The sequence below is a fragment of the Vigna umbellata genome, chromosome 5 (assembly GCF_029865625.1).
Source record: "Vigna umbellata cultivar VRB3 chromosome 5, Vumbellata_1.0, whole genome shotgun sequence".
In the NCBI taxonomy this organism is placed as follows: domain Eukaryota; kingdom Viridiplantae; phylum Streptophyta; class Magnoliopsida; order Fabales; family Fabaceae; genus Vigna; species Vigna umbellata.
Genome location: NC_142169.1, coordinates 10,178,175 through 10,193,562, shown reverse-complemented (window position 1 = coordinate 10,193,562; position 15,388 = coordinate 10,178,175). Strand labels below are relative to the sequence as shown.

At 35.9% G+C, this 15,388-nt stretch overlaps 1 non-coding gene across 1 annotated transcript; it reads right to left on the bottom strand.

Annotated features, from left to right (window-relative positions):
• Positions 1-6,797: 6,797 nt before the first annotated feature.
• LOC124840515 (small nucleolar RNA R71) lies at positions 6,798-6,900 on the bottom strand. The gene has a single exon (XR_007029048.1). It is a non-coding gene; the product is annotated as a small nucleolar RNA R71 (small nucleolar RNA).
• Between the last annotated feature and the right edge of the window lie 8,488 nt (positions 6,901-15,388).

The window sequence follows — 15,388 nt, the reverse complement described above, 5'->3', positions numbered from 1 at the left end:
TGACGTGGCATATTGTTGTAAGGTTTAATTTATGCGTTGTGTGGAAGAAAAAGGGTGGCATTGGGTGTTGTTTTGTTGGATTGAATGATGGGTTAGGAGCTTAATTGAGACGTTGAATTGGGTCCCTTAGGAACCCAGAAGACGTATTCAAATCTTCCATCTTCTTCAACACTCACAAACACACATTTTGGCTTTCTATAAAGACATTTCTGTTAACTAAGATAAACAACCAAATTTAAAGTCACTTCAGCCTTAGTTATTGTGGCATCTCCCATAGAAAAATACTTTAACAATTAGAAGATTTTTTAATTTTTTTTTTACCTTTTACAATTTTTTTTATACTTTTATGAATCTCATATAAAATAAAGATAAAGATTATGTTAAATTAATTTATTATACTAATAATTAGAATTTAATTTATAAGGATTAATGATTTAAATTATTATAGTATTGTATATTTATATTTTATAAAAAATATAATAAGAAAATTTAATCTCCTTAGTTATTTTAATTTTAATTTTAATTTTAAAATAAAAATAATAGATCAACAAGTGAGAGATATGTTGATCCCTTATTAACTCATCAATTTGACAAATTTAATAGGACAAACCAAAATAAGATAGTAAATTGAACATTTCAACTCTCCTTTTGTTCTGACAAATTAATGAATTAACATCCGAACCAGAACTTATTTTGACACTTTTAATTACTTAAGTTTTTCAAAACACTTAAATATTTAGTTCAATGGTCCTTATCAAATCCCAAACATAAAATGTATAGAATTTTCATGCAATTATAAATAAAAAAAATATAAAAAAACATCACAATATAATATTGAATTAGATCTAAAATTCACATTATAATTGTTTGTTGAGCATTTATATTTTTTATTTTACAAACATTTTTTCTTGAAGTTAGATTCTTTCAAAAAATGTGATTCCTTGAAGTTGTAAAGTTCATCCAAAGACTATCATTAAGATGCTCCTAGAAGAAGTATATTTACTAAGTCCAAACATATAAATATATTAAATGCATGAATGATATATTTTTACGATATTTCTAAAAGAAACTTTTACAAATAAAATTAACTTTGTGTAATTCTATGCATAAATTAAATTAAAATTAAAAATTAAAAATTCTTACCCACTAATTCAATTCATGCATAAATTTATTTTTATTTACGAAAGATAAAATATTTTATATTTGTGTGAGTTAAAATTGTTATGAAAAGAAATGTTGAAAACTTGGAGAGAAATGGAGAAAAAGCCAAAGAAAAGGATTTGAGATTGGAAAGAAGAGAGAGAAAGGGAACATATGACACGTTTTCCAGTTTGCTACGTCTTTTGTGGGGTCCACATTGAGAGAGAAGTCGGAAGGAAGGCACTTTGTTTTGTACTCTTTTCAGTTTTAGTCCACATTTAAGTCAACTATTTCTTTCTTTTTCACTTTCAATACAATTGCAAGTGAAATCACACAACATATATAAAATAAAACCCAATGTTTTAGTTGTGAAAAAATTGGGATTATTTTACATTTAGTAGACCACTTCAAACAAAGAGGAACATTAGTTACGTTACTAACTACAATTCTTCAATTTTTTTTTATCTTTTCAACTTATCCATCAATCCAAAATATCTTTACTAAATTAGATAAACGATAACACTAAAATAAAGGAAATACATCAACTTGTGTAATTTTTAATTAGCATTCTTTTCTACTTGATTTTATTCTAATTTTAACCAATCGATAACAATTCGAAAATTTGAAATAAACAACTGTTTAATTATTATATGATTCTTGAAACATTAATTAATAATTATGTGTTTAATTTTAATCAAATGTGTTTAATAATTATCATAGGATTGTTGAAGCAATTGACAATATATAAATAATTTCATTTATGAAAAAAATATTACATAGTTATTTTCTTTTGAAATTTGATTAGTTCTCGTTACTTATTTCTTTTTCCCCACAATTTACAAGATTTATACTCACATAACATTATACCAAGCAACTAAATATGCCAAATTTACTATGATAAACTTTGATTCTCTCTTATCTATTCTTTTATGTCAAGAATTAATATCTTAGTCATGCTTCCATAAAGCTCTTCAATTCAATACACCTTCAAATCCCAAATTTCACAGTAGTAAAACCTCATTCAACTTCACATTTCTAACCCAATTTAATTGATTTTGTTTAACAGTTTCTTAACTTTCTCATATTTAAATCAACATAGCATACCCACCATAATAATTTAAATTCAACAATATTAAGTTAAAATGTAAAGAAAAATAGCTCCCCTTAACTCAACGAGGGTAAATGAATTTTTGTTTTAAGTACGACTAGTTTCTTTTAAATTTTTCCTATATTGGTAGTTGAACCCTAAAATAATCAAATTTTTTATGTTATGGCCAACACTAGATGAAATTGCATCTAGATTACAAGGAAGAAATCACATGCAACCTTGGAATGTTGCATGCCTTACAAAAACTAAAAACAACCACAAAGACAAATTTCACTCATCTTATGTTAAATTAATCGAAGTAGATTAAAGGACTTCTCACATAGATGGCTTCTATTATCTCCAATCTTTAAGGATGACAAAAAAAGATGGAAAGTTTTTAAAAGAAAAGAAGAGAAGAGATATTAAGGGGATGAAGTGAAGGTGAAGAACACTCTATGTTGTGATGGATAAATCACTCTCTCCTAATACAATTTCCTTTTTAAAAAGACCAAAATACCTTTTGTTATGAGCTTTAATATATATTTATATATATTTATGTTTTTGTTGTTACTTCCTCACTAAAAGAATTTTCTTCCTAAAAAATTGGCTTACCTAGACAATCACTAAGATATAATTCTCTTATTCTCTTCTTTATCTCTATGGTGAAATCACTATATGTAATGTTTCAAACTTAATGGTATAAATCTTGGAAAACATATTCACCAATAAAGGATTTTAAAGATTTTCTTCTTTAATATGTAAAAGATTTTCTACATACATGAAGATATTTTCAACTGGTCTTAATTCATCCTAACTTTCTCCTTAGTCTATTGAATTAACTCTAGTTTAATCACCCCATTCACCTCATCCTAAACATAACATAAAGATATTCCACATCTCTTTCGTACAATGCTTTTTAAGGATCCATAATTATGTTTTCTTAACAACTATTGTTCCAAATGAGTTTTATTAAGGTCTAACTCTATCCCAACGTCCCAAACGATCCAATAAATAAGTTATAGGCTAGTCCTTTAAGAATTGTCATGTCCTACCGACGTACCATTTTCTTTAAGTCTTTGACGTTTTGATAAGTGTGAACTTTACTTATATTTGTTACTTAAAATGTTGTACTTTTGAGTAATTTAAGTGTTTATTCTCATGAAAAGTATATAAATGTTGATGTAAGTATAGTTTTGAATATTTAAATGTGTTTTGATGCTTTTGTATGTTTATATCGAAGTAGAATAAGGACTGGATAATATCAAAGACTTGGAGTGCGTCACTCGCCCAGTCAGAAGGATCAAATAGCCCAGCCAGCGAGCCAGCTCCTCGCCCAGCGAGCCAGTCGCCCAGCGAGCTGGAGCTGGTCGCCCAGCGAGCTGGAGCTGGTCGCCCAGCGAGCCACTCGCCCAGCGAGCTGGAGCTGGTCGCCCAGCGAGAAGATACCACTCGCCCAACGAGTGGAGGCTTCTCGCCCAACGAGAATTCACTTACAGCCCTTCTCTTTAAAATGTCGTGAAACTGATCCAAAGGAGGAGGAGACCAGAGGGGACTCTGCTGCTCGTGTCCAGCTCGTGTTTGGGTGCTTCCAAGGTGGAAAACCACCACTTTCTACCATCCAATCCATGCTTTATCGCTTCTGAGATGTATATGTGTAGCTAAGAACTCCATTTCACTGGGGTTGAGAGTAAAGTTCTGAAACTCTTTGTAATTTCTCTATTAATGCATGATCTTGTATGAATTTTGTGTTCTATCTTTATTATTCATGCCTACGATGGGAATCTGAGCTAATTGAACGGTTAAATCATTGGGAAATGTATGAGACCGCGGACCTAGGATAAAACAACTATAGGATTTCAATTCCTAGACATAGGATGGAATTTTTAGTCATCTGTGACATTGTGTTTAAGGCAAATCTGAGAACTGAATTAGCTAAGGGATTAGTAATTTAGTTTGAATGATTCTGAAACTGTCATCAGAGAGATCAGAGGCTGTATGCACCTAGGATGTCAATGCTTAATTTTGAGGAATTATGTTAGTAGAAAATTACCTGAGTGATGAACTTGAATTTCAACCCCAGTGAACTTAAATTCGACTGTTTTTACCACTTTATTTACATCTGTATGCTAATCTTCAGTGTGTTATAAAAATACGTTTAATAATCGCTAAATTAGTAAACTTTAACAATCAATGAATCTGAACAAATCTCTTGGGAAAACGATATCCGGACTTACCGGTTTATTACTTGAACGACTCGGTACGCTTGCCGAGGTCTCAACAAGTTTTTGGCGCCGCTGCCGGGGATTTGTTTTTGTTTTCGTTGATTGTGAGTTGTTTATCTGGTTTAGTTGATTTTAGCTATCTTTTGTTTAAGTGTTTATTGTGATTGTATTTGAATTCTTGTGCATAATTGTTATCATCTGTAGAAATTGTGTCTTTTTAGTTTGTGTTTTGTATGAGAAGTAGAGAACAGGTTGAAAATCTACTTTTTGATCCAGAAATTGAAAGAACTGCTCGAAGGAACAACAGTAGAAGGAGGAGACAAAGTAGAGAATCCAGAGAATCCTCTGTTATCTCTTAAGAAATTCTAGACTTTTCATCTGGGCAAGTGATAGGTTGTCGTTGAAGCTATTAAATTAACACTACTTTTCAAGGCAACTTCAGTATTGCCAAGTAGTATTCAAGAAAGTAGACAGGGTTGAAGTAACCCTGAGTCGTCTCCCAACGAACACGGAATTGCTTTTGAATATCTGTGACTCTTACGAATGCTATGCAATGCTTATGAATAAAAGTAATGGTGGAAGAGTGTTTAAAGAATAAATAAGAAACTTAAAAGCAATTACGATGAAATAGGTTAATTCCACTGTTTTTCCAAGATAGATTCATCATCGGTTATTCACGAATAATTGTTCAATTGATTATTATTTAAGTTTCAAATTAATTAAAGTACATTCTTAATTAATTTGAGGGCGACCATGCATTTAACCAAAGTAAATTCTCAATCAAATGCAAAACCTTTGTAGATTATTCACAATAAATTCAACCAAAGTACATTCTCAATCAAATTCTATTGTGTTTAATCATGTCTATTCTTAAATCTCCTAACCAAATTAAAAGCTAATCAATCAAAGTAAATTCTCAATTGATTATAGTTGAAATTATTACTAAACAATCAAAGTACATTCTCAATTGATAGTAAAAACCATTTAATCATATGAAAGTTCCTAAATTAAATCAAAGTAGATTCTCAATTAAACCTAGAAACCCTAGAAATCATATAATCAATATGCATGTAGATTCAAACACATTATGATGCAAAAATCTTTGCTTTTAACAAGTTAGAGAGATGAAAGACATAGAGAGAACAACTTAAATCAATAACCAAAGTAAACAATTGCATTAACTCAATCTAACCTCAGAATCCATAATGGAATTACAGCAGAATAGCCCTAGATGCTTAGCTCTCCATGAATGGAGTTGAATACAAGATGAAAGAAAAGTGAGAGGAGTATGAAAGAATGAATATATGAAGTGAAGTCCTCCTTTCTGCCTCCCTTGGGTCTCTTTATATAGGCTTGATTGGGCTTGAACTCTGAATAGTTGGTTGATAAGATATTTTCTGTTGATATATTATATCTTTCAAATATTCATTAGATTAAATCAGTTTTAAAGAATATTTGATAGATATTAACTTAATTATCTTATATCCTATATCTTCCAAATAACTAAAAGATTTAGATAATGATAAAACTATTTGGAAGATATTTTCTGTTGATATTCCCAAATTAAATTCAACAACTGAATTTTATCTTTTAGATTTTCTGACTTTCCAAAATTGCACAAATACTCTGAAATTTCCTCTATCTGCACTTTAGCCCCTTCTGAATTTTCCAAATAAAATCTGATTTTGGTCCTTGAATTGCCATTTGGACCAATAAAACTTATATTCTCAGCTGCACAAATAAACATTAGAACATCCAAGAATAATTTATGCACTAAAACTCACTTTTTACGTCTCTTTATTTCCCAAAACCCAACAATTCCAATAATCACAAATTCACTTAAAATCAACCATTTAAGCACAATTATCCCATCAAAAATTTGAATTTTAAAGCATAAATGTGGGCATAAATATGCATTCATCAGCAAGAAAAAGAAGAAATGAAAGATAATCGTACTGGAGAAGGTTCTGGGCAAGGAAGACGTACTCTTGCAGATTATAATACTTTCTCAAGACCTCTACACTTCAATAGTATTGCAAGATCAGTGGTGAATGCTGCTAACATGGAGATGAAGCCAGCTCTTATTCATCTGGTGCAGAACAATCAGTTTCATGGATTATCCCACGAGAATCCATACACTCACTTGGCTACTTTCATGGAGATCTGTAATACAGTGAGGATTCACCAGGTTCCAGATGAAGCAATCCGACTCAGCTTATTTCCATTCTCATTGGCTGGTAATGCAAAAATGTGGCTGAATTCCTTTCTAGAGAATAGTCTGACAATCTGGGATAATGTAGTTGCTAAATTTCTGAATAAGTTCTTCCCTCAGTCCAAAGTCAATAAGGGAAAGCAGGAGATCTCTTCTTTTCAACAAGATGCTAATGAAACTCTAGGTCAAGCATGGGAAAGATTCAAAGGCCTATTGAGAAAAACCCCTACTCATGGATTTGATGAGCCTACACTACTAAATCTGTTTCTTGGAGGACTAAAATCTCAAACAAAGTTAATGTTAGATGCATCAGCTGGAGGTAATATCAGATGGAAGACGCCTGAAGAAGCACATGAACTGATTGAAAACATGGCCACAAATGATAATGAAGTTCAGAGTGAAAGAGCTTAATTTCAACAAAAAGGTGTTCTTCAACTTCAATCTCAAGATGCTTTACTAGCTCAGAACAAGATTATGACTCAGCAACTTGAGACATTGATGAAGAAGTTATCTCAGCTATTAAAGAACTGCAAAATGTTTCTGAATGTTTCTCAAGCACAACAGCAGATGGTTCAAAGTTGTCAATTGTGCGGAGGAGATCATAATAATGGTCAATGTGTAGTGCAAAGCAGGTCTCATGAAGAAGTACATTATATGGGAAATCAAGGTCTTCAGACGAATTATGATCAACGTCAAAGTTTTAATCAAGGATGGAGACCTCATCCGAGTATGGGACAAGCTATTCCGTTCAACAGACCACCTCCACAGAACTTTCAGCAACAAACTTCTCTAACAGAAAGAACTTCAAAACTGGAAGAAACTCTTCAGCAGTTTATGCAGGTATCAATTTCCAACCATAAAAGTACAGAAGCCTCACTTAGGAATTTGGAAATTCAGGTGGGTCAATTAGCTAAGAAGTTGGAAGAAAAACCAGAGAAGGAATTTGGGGCAAACACCGAAGTAAATCCAAAGGAAGACTGTAAAGTTATTACTACAAGATCTGGAAGAATTCTGGATGAAAGAGAGAATGAGAAAAAATTGAGTAAAGAAAAAGATGAGATGAGTAAACAGGGAGATAAAGAAAAAGAGAAAGAGGATAGAGAAAGTGAAAAAGAGATAGGGAAAGAAAAAGAAAGAACAGGTGTATGAGAAACCTCTTCCATATCCAAAGGTTTCCTCTGGAAACGAGAAGGAAAGACAGTTCCAGAGTTTCATTGATATTTTCAAGAAGGACTAAAATGAACAAACCTTTCGAAGAGGGGCGAAATCCAAAATCGCTTGATAGTTTAGGGACTAAAAACATATTTAACCCTAAGTTAAATCTCTCAATCGGGTTTCTTTCTTTTAAGTTTTAAATTTTAGTTTAAATCTATTTCATCAAATTGGGAAGGCATTCAAAATTAATATTGTTAACATATTTATGATTTTTTTATGTTAGTATTTGTACCATACGGTTTTCCAACACCAACAGACTCGGCCGACCGACTACTAGACTGAGCGGCCGACCACCAGGCCGACCGCACAACCAGACTCGGCAGACCGCACCACCAGACTTGGCCGACCGACCACCAGGCCGACCATCCAGGCTGACCACACAGTTAGATTATAAACGATAATAACTCATTAAGCCCCTAATGCAGATTAAGGCGTGATAGGGCCGTCATTAGGCCAACAAAAGGTAAAGACCCATCACAACTAGTATATATAAAAATCTCAGGTATGACTTTAAGATCACGAGGCACAATATATTCATTACTTGTTGTGCCAACCGCTTGGTTACATTACTAACTTGAGCGTCGGAGTGCCTTTGACAGGTATCCACCCCACGGCTTGGAGAAGGAGGAGGGAGAACGAGCAAGACAACCTGGAGTGTCTGGAGCAACGTTCGTCTGCCTTGAGCAACGTATGTCTGCTTTGAGCAATGTTCGTCCGCTTTGAGCAACGTCCGTTCACTTTGAGCAACGTCCATCTAGTCTTCAATACAACCGGGAGTGCTTTGAGTAAGGGACTTCAACCCCATGCCCGAAACATTTTGGCGCGCAATGTGGGGCCGAGCGAGTATCCCCCATTGTAGCCATAAGTAAATAATGAGTGATGCTTTAAAGGACATCAATTGCTCCGTCATCCGACCCCAACCATCTGACCTGAAGCATCCAGCCCCGGCAATCTGGTCTCGGCCATCTGGCCTTAGTCGTCCGGCCTCGACCATTAAAGTTAGGCCATACTTTGGCCCCAAGTGTTGAGAATCAGTCGTCTGGCCATACCTTGGCCTCAGTCGTCCGGCCCCACCTTGACCTTAACTTCCCTACCTCTCATGGCCTTAGTCGTCCGGCCATACCCTGGCCTCAACTTCCCGGCCTCCCGTTGCCTCAGTCGTCCGGTCACACCTTGATCTCTCAGGTACTTTCTCAAACTTGGCCTCACAGGTGTTCAACCATTTGACCCCAAGTATTGGCCTCAGTCGTCCGGCCACCCCTGGTCTTAACTTTCCGGCCTCCCATGGCCTCAATCGTCCGGCCATATTCCCATGGCCTAAGTCGTTCGGCCATATCCTGGCCTCAACTTCATGGCCTTCCATGGCCTCAGTCGTCCAGTCATACCTTGACCTCTCAGGTACTTTCTCAAACTTGGCCTCACAGGTATTCAACCATTCGGCCTCACAGGAAGTCAACCATTCGGTCTTTCTGCTTCACAGCGAAATTGTGAATGAACAAAAACGGAATCGAACGAACAAATGGTCAGCATAAACCCAAGTTGATGAACGAAGCATTCTGAAAGGAATCACTGTCAACTTGGTCGGGCTGTGAACAACGAGTTTCGAGAAGAACCACTGTCGTTCGATACGAACAAAACCCAACTCGATGAATGGAGCATTCCGAAAGGAATCACTGTCAACTTGGTCGGGCGGTGAACGACGAGTTCCGAGAGAAACCACTACCATTCGATACGAACAAAACCCAAGTTGATGAACGAAGCGTTCCGAAAGGAATCACTGTCAACTTGGTCGGACGGTGAACGGCGAGTTCCGAGAGGAACCACTGTCGTTCATTAAGAACAACACCGAAGGTCAGCGACCATGGATCTTCATCAAAGGTATCCCGGCCGGCCTCACCGAAGGTCGGCGACCGTGGATCTTCACTAAAACTATTCGGTCGTCCGACCTCAACTATTTGGCCTTCCATAGCCTCACAAGTACTTAGCCAAATTTGGCATCAAATGTTCAACTATTTGGTCGTTCGGCCTCAACTATTCGGTCGTTCGACCTTAACTATCCGGCCATCCGGCCTTAGCTATTCGGCCTTCCATAGCCTCACAGGTACTTAGCAAAATTTGGCATTAAATATACAACTATTCGGTTGTCCTGCCTCAACTATTCGGTCGTCCACCCTCAACTATTCGACCTTCCATGGCCTCACATGTACTTAGCTAAATTTGGCATCAAATATACAATTATTCGGTCGTTCGGCCTCAACTATTCGGTCGTTCGGCCTCAACTATTCGATCTTCCATGGCCTCACAGATACTTAGCCAAATTTGGCATCAAATGCTCAACTATTTGGTCGTCTGGCCTCAACTATTCGGTCATCCGGCCTCAACTATTTGGCCTTCCATGGTCTCATAGGTACTTAGCCAAATTTGGCATCAAACGTTCAGCTATTCGGACGTTCATCCTCAACTATCCAACCTTCGATGGCCTCACAAGTACTTAGCCAAATTTGGCTTCAAGCATTCAACAATCGGGCCTCGGTTATCCGGCCTCAACTGCTTGGCCTCCTATGGCCTCACAAGCACTTAGCCAAATTCGGCTTTGATCATTTGGCCGTCCGGTCTGAACTGCTTGGCCTCCCATGGGCTCACAGGTACCTAGCCAAATTCGGCTTCGAGCATTCGGTCGTCCGGGCTCAACTGCTTGGCCACCAATGACCTCACAAGTACTTAGCCAAATTTGGCATCAAGTGTTCGGCCCAAACCATTCGATCATTCGGCCTCACAGGTACGTGTTTGGCCTCAACCTATCGACCATTCGGCCTCAAGTATGCAGCCATTCGGCCTCACAAGTATTCAGCCAATCGACCGCACATGTATTCGGCCATTTGGCCTTAACCTCTCGGCAATCCGGCCTCCACTGCTCGACCTCCCATGGCCTCATAGGTACTTAGCCAAATTTGGCATCAACAATCCGAGCTTCCGGCCTCGGCCATCCGGCATCAACCATTCGGCCATCCGGCCTCAACTGTTCAACCATTCGGCCTCAGGTACTTAGCCAAATTTGGCATCAAGTGTTCGGCCTCATAGGTACGTGTTCGGCCTCAACCATTCGGCCATTCAGCCTCAAGTAATTAGCCAAAATTGGCATCAAGTGTTCGGCCCGGCCGATAGGGCACATTTTTCAACTCCTGACTTACCTTCAACTAGTTGACAGGGAATGTTTTTCAACTCCTGTCCATCCATTCAAAAGTGGTCAATGAACTTTTTCAACTCCTGCCTTACTTGCAACAAGAGATCAAAGAGGTTCATAATCTTGGTCAAATGTACAACAACACACAAAGACACGTGTCAAAGGTAAAATTAATTCGCATTTGAAGCATATTACCTAAAACCCCTTTGCACATTAACATGATCCTCGGGCTTGGGGGGCTTGTGTACCGTACGATCTCCCAGCACCACCAGACTGAGCAGCCGACCACCAAGCCGATCGCACCACTAGACTCGGTCGACCGACCACCAGGCCAACCACCAGGCCGACCATTTAGACTGACCACCCAAGCCGACCATACAGTTAGATTATAAACGATAATAACTCGTTAAGCGCCTAATGCAGATTAAGACGTGATTAGGCCGTCATTAGGCCAGCGAAAGGTAAAGGCCCATCACAACTAGTATAAATAAAGATCTCATGTATGACTTTAAGATCACGAGGCAGAATATATGCATTACTTGTTGTGTCAACCGCTCGGTTACATTACTAACTTGAGCGTTGGAGTACCTTTGACAGGTACCCGCCCCCACGGCTTGGAGAAGGGGGAGGGAGAACGAGCAATACAACCTGGAATGCCTTGAGCAACGTCCGTCCGCTTTGAGCAACATCCGTCCGGTCTTCAATACAACCGGGAGCGCTTTGACTAAGGGACTTCAACCCTATGTCCGAAAGAGTATTATTGTTTATATACATGGTAATTATTATTATTTATGTAATTGCTCAATGATATTTATCGGTATTAGACCAAAAGACAAGCATATAATGTACTATTTGAAAATAGTTAGTAGTAGGCGATAATCCAAAGGAAACAAAGCTTTTTGTCAGGAAAAAAATATAGGAACAGTCTGGCCCAATAAAATAGGCCCAGGCCTGTAATTCGTTGCCAGCCCAAAACTACTTTAACAACTAAATTCAATTTAATTCAACTAAATAAAAATTGTATCGTTAGACTATCAGTTGAAATATTTAATAAATTTATTACATCTTCATAAAAGAATCTAAAAAAATAATATTTCTTTAGTGACAGAAATATTTGAAACACATAAATAAATAATATTTATATGATAAAATACTTGTTGATGAGCCATTACAAACAATGTGGTATTAACAAGCTTAACTTTTTTCTAGTGTTTTTCACTGTATCAATCTTGTGTTGTGATTTTAGTTTTACAAGAAGAATTTATTAATTTTGGAAGCTAAGATTTTTAAAATAATAAATGTGTAAATTTTTTGTTTTTACGCTTAAATTTTTATCTTTATTGTTTTAAATAGTTAATTGTAATTCTTAATTTTTCATATTCCAAAAGCTATTCAAATTAATTCGCAACAAAATAAATAGAATAATCTTAATATGATTATAAAATAATCAACAAAAGAAAAAAAAAATTTTCAACTAAATTGGTATATTATGAATGTATAAAATAAGAAAACAAAACTACTCTGGAATATAGCTTTACACAATTATTTAATTGGAAAAGCGTCATATACGTAATGTACTTTCATTTTTTTATATAATAATTATCTCAAATTATAAATTAATTATAATCACTAAAATTTCATTAAATTACAATTATTTTAGTCTTAATCCATTTTGTAACTAGTTGAGATTCATAGATGGAATCAAACCACTAGTGCAGAATTGGCCTTTAACGTCACCCAATAGACGTCGGTCCACCAAAACTCCAACGTAAATAATTGACCGGTGGCATAAATGTAAATAATTGAGTGTGGAGAACGGACGTCTATATAGACGTCCGACCTGGCACAACAGACGTCTGGTTAACGTCACCCACAAAGACGTCGGGTGCATGTCGGACGTCAAAAGGCCAAAATAACAGACGTCTAAAGCACTTTCTGCACTAGTGAACTCATTGACAAGTCTACTTTTTAACTACTATATGAGTTTTAGAATAATTATAGCTCTAAAACGAGTTTCAAAATACACAAACTATAAAACCCCAGAAAATGGTTTTTTAGAAGTGATGATAGTTTAAAAATAGTGAAACTCGGTTATTTTAATATTAAATGGTTTAGTTATAAATAGTTTTGTTATAAACGAATTTCATTATTTTAAAATGTATCATCTCTTTATAAACCATTTTTCTAGAGTTCTCTTCATTCTCTCTAAGTATTCTTGCTCCTAAGTTATTTGTTTGATGATCAAGAGGTACCGAATCGACCACAACGACAAGGTCTACATTCCTATCCAATCAGTTTCTGCATTAGAGCAAGTAGGTTTCGACTCCTATTTTCCTTCCGTTCCAAATCTGTTTTAGAATAATTTGGTACTGCTGCATGTATAATCATGTCTCTCCTTCTCATTCTTGGTTCATCTAGAATTTTTAAAAACTCTGTCCGTTTTCAATTTAATGTTTCTAGGTTCGTTTAGGTATTCCATGCAGTTTAAGTAATAGAAGGAGCGTTATTTGAGTTAGAATTGTTTCTTGTGAGGTAAGGGAAGCTAAACCTATTCTTATAATTTTGTTTGTGTTTTTAAAAGTTAACTTTTCAATGTATGATAACATGAATTAAGTGAAATTGTATGTTTGCATTAATATTTTTGGTGTATGGATGATGATCAAGTATTATATAACCTGTTTGAATGTTTGACAGTGTGTAATTATAATGTTTCTGATGTTATTATTGTGTGTGGTGAAGTACTATGTTGGTTTAAAACTAAATTCAAGTGGTTGGAGTGAGGGTTGGTCAAATTGTTGAGTTTTAAGTCTAAAAATGGGTGTTTGGATGAGTGAGTTTCAAAAAGAGAAGCTGAGGTAAGAAAGTAACTATCTAGGTACTGTCATGAGATAAATTAAGTCTTGTTAAGGGTGTTATTTAATTAAAATCTATTATGAAACAAAACGGTAGTTCTTCGGTGAGTTTTGTAGTGTTTTAGTGTAAAAGTGAGGTTTTGAGTAGTGAAATTGTGAGGTAAGGGTTGTAAACTGGTTTGGGGTGTTGAGGGTCTGTTATTAGTTGTATTATGACTTGTATAAGCATTGAAATGATAAAAATTTGGTGTATAACAGTTGGTGTCATCTTGGGGTGAGTTCTTGGGTGTTTTTGGTCTAAATTGAGGTTTTACATAATGAGATTCTAAATTTGGAGTTCTGGGTTATAGATGATGATTTAGAATCTATTATTGAGTCAATTAGGACTTGTTCAAATGGTTAGGTTGTAAAAATTTGGTGTAGAAGGTGAAAATTTGAGTTTAAGTTCTTTTGGAGTGTAAAAAATGGTTTGATACACCTAGTCTTGAGTTTAATGATTAAACAAATGCTTACTTCTACTTATAAATGTGTTTTCCCATCAATTATAATGTTTAGAAAACCCCTTTGATCATTAGAACAAGTTCCAAGTACATCAAAAGTCAATTTTGATGTTGCTGTCAACTGGTATTGTTTCCATGCGGCTCGCGCCAGGGAGCCCCCCGAGCGCCCCTAAGCAACACTGCACCTGTTTTTGGGTGTTTTCAGGGTTCTAGATATCCGTTTTGGACGTTCTTAGGTCATTTTTGGGGTTTTGGACCCTTTCAAAGCTATTGGTAAGGTTTTCAAAGTTGTTTTCCTTGCCTAAGTATGATTTGAAAAGGGTTTTGTGTTGTTTAGTGGTTCTTCTTGGACTTCTCTTGTGTATTATCGTATATGAAATGGTTTCAAGTGTTTTCTAGTGATTTGTTTGGATTTTTAATGTCTTTTAAGGTATGATTAAAGATGATATGTGTTGTTATTCAATGTGAAAGTAAAGTGACATATGTACATGATTTCAAAGGTGTTCAAAGTTATGAAAATGAGTTCCAAGGAGGAACTTTTTGGTGGTTGTTTAAAGTATTGATAGTATGAATGATCGGAGTTAAGCTGGGGTTTATCCTAACATTCTAATGATCATCCATGCTCAAGTAGAGAGTGATGAGTCATGTGGTGAGAATAGCAGGAGGTCCGAGCTTGATGTGCCTTTCTTTAGTTGGTAAAAGGGCGTTTGTAGAACTAACCTAGTGTGGTAGCTTGGGGTAGTCCAACTGTTCCACAATACCGGTGTAGGAACCTCTGTAACTCGACATTCCATACAATATCCAGATAGTCAGTCTCGATCTTTGCATGTTAAGATGTTTGGGTTGATGTATGTTATATAAATTATTTATGTATGCTATGTTATAAAGGTGATATAATTTGTCTTGTATCTACTTACCTTTACTTTTGTGTTGGTTGTCTTCGTGTTGTTCTTCTCTTTTGCAATGATCACCTAAA